Consider the following 8,504-nt stretch of genomic DNA (forward strand, 5'->3'; position numbering starts at 1 on the left):
CCCTCCCCTGTCACGGCAGAGAGCCGTGACAGGATCGAGAGGTGAGCGAACGCCGGTATGTGTTCGCTCACCTCCCGATCTACTGAGCCGACCTGTGACAGTCTCATTGTCACAGGTCGGCTAGAACTATGAGGTGAGTGAACAGCACTCGCCTCATAGTTCTCCTTTTTAAAGCGCTCTGTAAAATGATGGCGCTATATAAATGCCTGTAACAAATAAATAATAGAGGGAATATTTACCTTTCCTGCTCCCTACACGTCACTCTGTTCAGTAGAAATTAAGTCCACAGGGAAACTAACACACTCAATCTCCTGGCCCACTACAGCTCTTAATCGACCTCCATGTCACTACTGCCTCCTGTAATGCAGGAGGTGATCATAGCCGTAGTAGTACGCTGTTGCAACAACACAGTTGAGTACCATCCGTGATACTTTTTATATTTTTTAGGTATTTATATAGCACTGACAATTTACGCAGTGCTTTACAAACTGTACATTCACATCAGTCCCTGCCCTCTAGGAGCCTACTACCTAAGGTCCCCTATCGCGCACACACACACACACATACACACACACACCTTATTTAGACAAGAGCTAAATAACCTTCCAGCATGTTTTTGGAAGCAAACCACAGCTCCCGGATAAAACCCACACAAGAACATGCAAGCTCCATACAGGGAGTGTCCTGGCCAGTGCAATCAGAAGTGCTAATCACTAAGCTGATAGTTCAATGTTCAGGACAAGCTTCCAGTGCCTCCCCCTTCTTCTAAGGTCCAAACATTACGGACTAAAGCTTTGAGCCGTACTGTATCAGTATCGGGACCTTAGAAGAAGGGAGTCGGCCTTGAAAGTTTGTCTTGAAAATTTAAGTGTTGGTGCAAAAAAAAAATTTGACATGTTTCCCTCCCAATTTTGGAGTAGAACTTCTACTAAATGGAGTGGCGCAGTGGTGGCACATGCAGCGGGTAAGGTAAGTTTTTGCAGATAGGCCTAGTGTGAAAAATGTTATGACATGACAAGGTCGCTTTAAATGTAATTGAAATGCTGCTGCTATTACCTAAAACCCATATTTATATTGTCTTTAAATAATCAAGTGTGACATAAGAAAACTGCACAGTCTCTTTTTAGACTGATCATCCCTGAAAAGTTATTTTAGATACAGACATTTAGATGATTATTCACAAAGCTGCCGTAGGCAGCCAAGTGAGCACCCAAAGTGAAGTGAGCCAAATGCTGTTCGGCTATTCACTTCAGGCTTGTAGGGCTGATTTTCAGCCGTACATCGGCTTGCTTCGGTTCTGCCGACCAGAAGTGCAGAAGGAGTTTGACTCTGGATCGGCTGATCCGAACCTCCAGCAGGCTTCTTGCTGCCGTTCGGCCTATTCTCATAGGGGCCGAACGGCAGTGAGTGAATAGCCGAATGCCACCGAGCGGCATTTGGCTCGGCTATTCTCATTACCGCCGTGGTACCGAGCAGAATAGTGAAAAAAGTAGAAGAAAAAAGGTTCAATAAATGATTAATCTTAAAAAAAATATTTTTTTAAAAAAGATCACTAAAAAAAGTAAAGATTAATGGAAAAAGAAATAAAAATAATTTTAAAAAAACAACAACAATTGGGCAGAGCTAGCAGTGGCAGCTTGCTCCGCCCAACTGTTTGCTATTGGCCGGGGCCCGCCAGAAGCGTGCAGGGGAAAAAAGGCCAATGAATAACAACTTGGCAGAGCCTGCCGTGATCTCACGGCTGGCTCCGTCCAGTTGCAAAGACAGCTCTGTCATTGCAACTGGGCGGAGCCAGCCATGAAATCACAGACAGCTCCGCCAAGTTGTCATTGTTTAATGACAACTTGGGAAAGCTGAACTGTCATTGCAACTGGCCGGAGCCAGCCGTGAAATCACGGCTGGCTCCGCCCAGCTGTCATTTGCGAGGCCTTCGGCTGGCCGATCGGCCCGCTTTGGGTTTCACTTCGGCCCAGTCGAGCCAAAGTATATGCCTTTGACTTGGCTGAGCCACTCGCCCATCTTCAGGAGCGGTACGGGCTATAGTGAATAGCCCGTACAGCAGCCCTTCGGTTCTACTGAACCAAAGGGCCCCGGCGGCCGAAGCTAGCCGAAGGATCAGCCGGAGCTACGGCCGATCCTTCGGCTTGCTTTGTGAATAACCCTCTTAGTGTGCTGAATATATGGAAGGTGATACAAGAAGCTGCAAACTTTGAACAGTAAGCACACCATAAGCATGTATTCCTTATTTTTACTTAAACCTATTTCCTGATCAAAAATAGTACATGGGCAATTGCAGTTCCTTTACAGCATCTCTTCCTGCAGAGATGGACTGTTCATTTATCACAACAGACAATCCATTTCCTGCCTTCCCCTTAGCGCCCTCTAGTGGGTGGCCAGTAGCAACTGTTGCACAAAGACAAGATGTAAATACAAACATCAAGTCAAATGTAATATCAGGAAAATAACTCAATTTAGCCGCTAGATGGAGCTAAGGAGCATAGGGAAAAAGTATTTTCTATACTCCTCAGCACCATCTAGTTGCCATAATGTGGTATTTTCCTGATAGTATGTTTTCTCTCCAAGTCAAATGTAATAATAAATTTTTTTTTTGCTGCCATTCACACAGAACAAATGTACACAGGGTTTTGCAGGACTGTTGCCTTTGCAATTTGTTTTATAAATACACCCTAAGTGTTTGGCTAGTTCAAATCTTTAAATGTTGGTGTCCCCTTGGCTATTTTGTCTTGTAATTCACATGAGTGGCTGAGCAGAATTCCAAACATTTGGCAGGTAAAACAAATCACCTATACAGTATATTTCACCTGCATATTCAGCTGTTTAGGTTCACTTCAGTGCCATTTTCATGCTGTCGTGGTTGCCATTGCATGCTGGAAGTCCACTCATAGTGTTTCCTTCAAAAGTCATGCCATTTAACAAAAGTACAAATTTACTTTCAAGAGCCAAGTTAAACACCTAACAATCAAACTGTTGACAGATTTGTGCAAGATGCCTAGTAATAGTTTAAATCCTGGAACTACAGCCGCCTCCTACAGGTCTTGCGTAGTATAATGACGTGGGATCTGAGTAAATTATGATTGCACAGCTGCTTGTTTTAGAGTAAACATTAATTGCTGTATTCATAAAACGCTTCCTGGTTTTACATTTGCAATTAGGCGTGTGCCATATTATTAGCTCAATTACGAAATCCCAACTTTTCATTGTAAAGACTAACAGCAGGTGTTAATGCAACAAAAGCGTACAGGTTTATTCACAAAAGGTTGAATAGTTTGGAGATGGCAGGAGACGTGAACAATCTAGGACAAAATAGTTGATTTAAATAAAGTTCTCCAATTCAGCTCACTTTCCAGTTCAGCTATGTTGTCCTAGATCAGGGGTAGCAAACCTCCGGCGCTCCAGCTGTGGTGGAACTACAAATCCCATGAGGCATTGCAAGATTCTCACAGGCATGACTCCCGAACAGAGATGCATCATGGGATTTGTAGTTTCACCACAGCTGGAGGGCCGGGCCGGAGGTTTGCTAGCCCTGTCCTAGATTGTTCACATCTCCTGCCTTCTCCAAACTCTGCACCCTTCAGGGCTGGTTCACACTATATGCAGTGCGTTCCGGCATGGCTAGTGGCCGGAACGCACTGGATCACTTAAAGCAAACCTGCCACGTTCTGGGGCTGGAGTGCATACACTATTTTTGTGATCGCATCGGAACGTAGAGCATTACTGTACCACGCATTCTGGTGCGGGCGGTCCCACTGTGGGCGGGAGGCGTGTCTGCAGTGCTATTGACATGAATGGCACCACCCCGCCCCCTCCTGCCCGAGAACAAGGGAGGCTTGCTTTATGCGCTCCAGTGCGTTCCCGCGACTAACCATGCTTGGTAACGCATATGGTGTGAACCGGCCCTCAGTGAATAACTCTGTTTTATAGGATTTACATTTATGCAATTAATCCAATTAACAGGAACTTTACCCACAAATGTAATATCTCCCAATTACTTTTAAAGCATGCCAGCTGTCAAGGTTGCCAGTGTGTTTATTTCAGCTCTGAAATGAACTTTCAAGCCCTTAAATGGCTGATGTCATAGCTGATCCAAATAGAGGCTAAGATGGCACCTTCCATGGCTGTAAAGCTGCCTATACACCTTCCGAGGTTGATGGGCAGTGTACAACCGCAAATACTGCACTATCAATCGACTTGACTAACCAGCAGGTTAGAAAACTTCGGTCAATCGTACGATTTTCACAAGCTTGGTGGCGTTTCCGTACATCAAAATGTGTACGATTTACACTGCTCATGCGCAGGCTCCATACACTGTACGTGACGAGTTATTTAAGGCTCTGTAATGCCGGTAACCGCTGATTCACAGCGGTTACCAGTCATTAATGAATGCCTCAGTATTGAGGCATTCATTAATGAAATAGTTAAGCTTTTGTAAAAGCTTCTTTCTTTCATTAATGAAAGAATGAAGCCGTTACATGCAAATACGGGAGCGCTAAATAGCGATCTGGTATTTGACAGCTAAAGATATCAAGAGAGGTAGCAGAGTGACTCACCTCTGCTATTCGTTTTGACAGCTAGTTTATGATAAAATTCAGGCAGAGGAATATTGCAATGTATCTCTTCCCCTTAAATGTATCACTTCTGATCGTCCAGTCACGATCAAAGGGCTTTATGCCTCATTCACACTGCTGTGAGTATTGTACAATATGCAGCATATGCAAATAAATGGCTGCGTATGGAGCCGTATATTTGCGTAGCGTAAAAATGCGCAAAAACAGAATTGAACCAAGATGCGTCCGGGCAGCGTAGTTTTGCGTATTTACGCCCGTACAGTTCATTAACATTTCCATTACGAATAATGCATTGTGGGATTGCAAATAGTGCTCGTATATATGCGCATTATACACGCATGTACGCGTATTTACAATTTTGCTCTTGCGTTGTGTGTGAATGAGGCCTAAGTGAGATCTGACTCTGACATGCTGTAAGGATCAGTCCCTAAGCTTATTATTAGCTGTTTCTTAGTTTGGAGCAGCCTAATAATAACCGAAAATCAAAAAAGTTAATTTATCAAGCAGTCGTAGTGACTGCTTGATATAAACTGACAAAGTGTAAAAAAAAAAAAAATGTTATAAAGTGTAAACAAAATTAGGAAAATAAAAATGATATATAAATATATTTTTTATACTATAATTATTATAAAAAAATGTCTAAAAAAAATAATCAAAACTTGATTCGAACTAAGTGAAGCGTTCGGTACACATATTTGATATAATTATATAGCCCTATCTGTCCTTTAAAAAACAATATATAATACTGGTGTGTTCATGTCACACGAACACACCAGTCCAGTGCTACCTGACATACATAATACCAGTTTGACCTGCTGACACATAGCCACATTTTTATCTGTCAGGTAAAAACAAAAAAACTTCTTAGTTGTCTGTTATTGATCTGATGACCTGCATTAGGCATGTGCATGTTTACCTAAAGTAGGCAAACTCTGATCAGATCATGTGCAACATTTAGGGCCAGTTCACACCAGCTCCGGCGCGATTCGCTGCTGGAGCGCATCCCTCCCGGCTACCTGTGTTCAGGGGCGGGAGGGGGCGTGGGGGTGCATGCAGCATTTTTTTCAGATTGCACTGGACCGAAACAGGCACTGATGTGCCACGCATTCTGATGCGGACTAACGCACTGGGGGGCAGGGGGCGTGACTGTGCTGCCATTGACTTCAACACAAAATGCAACCCCCCCTGAATGCAGGAAGCCGGCCGGGATGCGTTCCAGCAGTGAATCGTGTTCTACAGCCATATTCATGAGCCCTTACCCTCTATCTTTACATTTTATTACCTGGGCAACATTTCTATATGCACCAGGAAGCAATCCTGGTTTACCCAGTGCCCTTCCAAAATGACCATACCTGGGAACTATTAGAATTTGAAATTCTGGAGACGGGCGGTGGGTGGGGCTTTGACAGGTGTTTACAAAGGGTGCTTTCCAAAGTGGGAGGAGCTTATGGTGGATAGGCGGGATCCAGGTGTACTGTGTTTACACTATTTCAGTGACACTGACAGCGTACCTGGCTAGGTGCATTGTCTAGTGTCACTGGAATGGTGGATAAGTGAAAGCCAGGTGCACACACATTTCCAGTGACACTGACACCGCTACCCACAGGCACGGTAAGTGTCACTGGACTGGCAGATAGAATGTCTCTGAAAATGTGTGTGCACCAGGCTCCCAGCTATCTACCATTTCACTGACAGTACACCTAACTGCCAACTACAGTCCCGGTCAGTGTTAGTGGAATGGTGGATAAGTGAGAGCCAGGTGCACACACCAACCATTTCAGTGACACTGACTGCATACATACAAACAAACACTTACCCCCATGGTGACATGGCTGCTCTCCAGTTCTCCGGGAAATTCTGGTGGCGACATCGGCATCTACCAACACTAAGGGCGCCTCTTCATGCTTCTCCTGCCACCCACAGTGCTGAGACAAGCCCATCTGGTGCCCAGGGAGAAGACGTGAAACTGTGCCCCCCTTCCCCCAACCATTGGGCAAGTGGATGCAAAAATAAATCCCAGCATTGGTGCCAGTGGACGCAAAAATAACCCCCACCATTGGTGCTAGTGGATACAATAATAACTCAGCATTGGTGCCAGTAGATGCCAGAAAAAACCCCCAGCATTGATGCCAGTGGACATGATAATAACCCCCACCATCGGTGCTAGTGGATACAATAATAACTCTCAGCATTGGTGCCAGTGCATGCAAAAATAACCCCCATCATGGGTGCCAGTGGACACAATAATAACCCCCCAGCATTGGTGCCAGTGGACACAATAATAGCCCCCAGCATTGGTGCCAGTGGACACAATAATAACCCCCAGCATAGGTGTCACTGGATGCAATAATAACCCCCAGCATTGGTATCACTTGATGCAATAATAACCCCCAGCATTGGTGTCACTGGATGCAATAATAACCCCCAGCATTGGTATCACTTGATGCAATAATAACCCCCAGCATTGGTGTCACTGGATGCAATAATAACCCCCAGCATTGGTGTCAGTGGACGCAATAATAACCCCCAGCATTGGTGTCAGTGGACGCAATAATAACCCCCAGCATTGGTGTCACTGGATGCAATAATAACCCCCATTTTTGGTGTCACTGGATGCAATAAAAACCCCCATTTTTGGTGTCACTGGATGCAATAATAACCCCCAGCATTTGTGTCCCTGGATGCAATAATAACCCCCAGCTTTGGTGTTACTGGATGCAATAATAAGCCCCAGCATTGGTGTCACTTGATGCAATAATAACCCCCATCTTTGGTGTCACAGGATGCAATAATAACCCCCAGCATTGGTGTCACTGGATGCAATAATAACCCCCATCTTTCGTGTCACTGGATGCAATAATAACCCCCAGCTTTGGTGTCACTGGATGCAATAATAACCCCCAGCATTGGTGTCACTGGATGCAATAATAACCCCCAGCATTGGTGTCACTGGATGCAATAATAACCCCCAGCTTTGGTGTCACTGGATGCAATAATAACCCCCAGCATTGGTGTCACTGGATGCAATAATAACCCCCAGCATTGGTGTCACTGGATGCAATAATAACCCCCATCTTTGGTGTCAGTGGTTAATTAAACCCTTCCCTCTTGCATTGCTAGGCGGCAGTGGTATTGTTAACCTCTCCCCCCACCCCATTGAAAGAAAGCACTTACAAGTGCACTAATGACTCCAGCAGCTGACAGAAAATGATGTCATAGCCAGGACTCTAATTCAGGAACTAGTGCACCTGGTACTGGCTGCCAACGTCATAGTGCTGGACTGTAGCTTCACAAAAAAAGGACATTTCTTTCCTGGTGTCTTTTGAAGTAGAAGGGGGAATTCATTAGGGGTTGAGAGTGGGGGGTCGTGCTACATGATATTAGTGTGGGTGATGAAGGATTAATGGTCTTTTTTTAGCCCATATACAGTAGCTGGCATTTAATGTAGAAATATAGGGTGTTTGACCAGAGATCCTGTTTCAGAATCATACAAAAGGTCATATTGGGTGAATTCATTATTGTCGTCATCAGAGTCTTGATAAACGTTTTCTATGCCCTCAATGTCCACAGAAAAAGGTTCCTGCTGTCACCATAAATACCCAAATGACGTCCTCCACAGGAAAGTTTCTACACAGATACTATGGTGAGTCATGCTATAGTCTGTTTATATGTTTCAAAAGTAACATTTTATTTGTACATAAACTAATTACACAGGGAAATGTGTGGGCAAGGAGTTCTTCTACTCTTACAGAGCTCTATTTACCTGCACTGCAGCCTTATGTCTGGATATACAGAATTATAACCATTTCATGTATTATTCACTCCCCATACCAAAGACTGCAGTTTTATATTAAAAATAAAAATCTTGTGGAGAAAACATGGTTAGTAAATATTCGCTGGTTTCCATATTTTTTAGGG

The sequence above is a fragment of the Nanorana parkeri genome, unplaced genomic scaffold (genome assembly GCF_000935625.1).
Source record: "Nanorana parkeri isolate BGI_ZX_2015 unplaced genomic scaffold, ASM93562v1 scaffold82, whole genome shotgun sequence".
In the NCBI taxonomy this organism is placed as follows: domain Eukaryota; kingdom Metazoa; phylum Chordata; class Amphibia; order Anura; family Dicroglossidae; genus Nanorana; species Nanorana parkeri.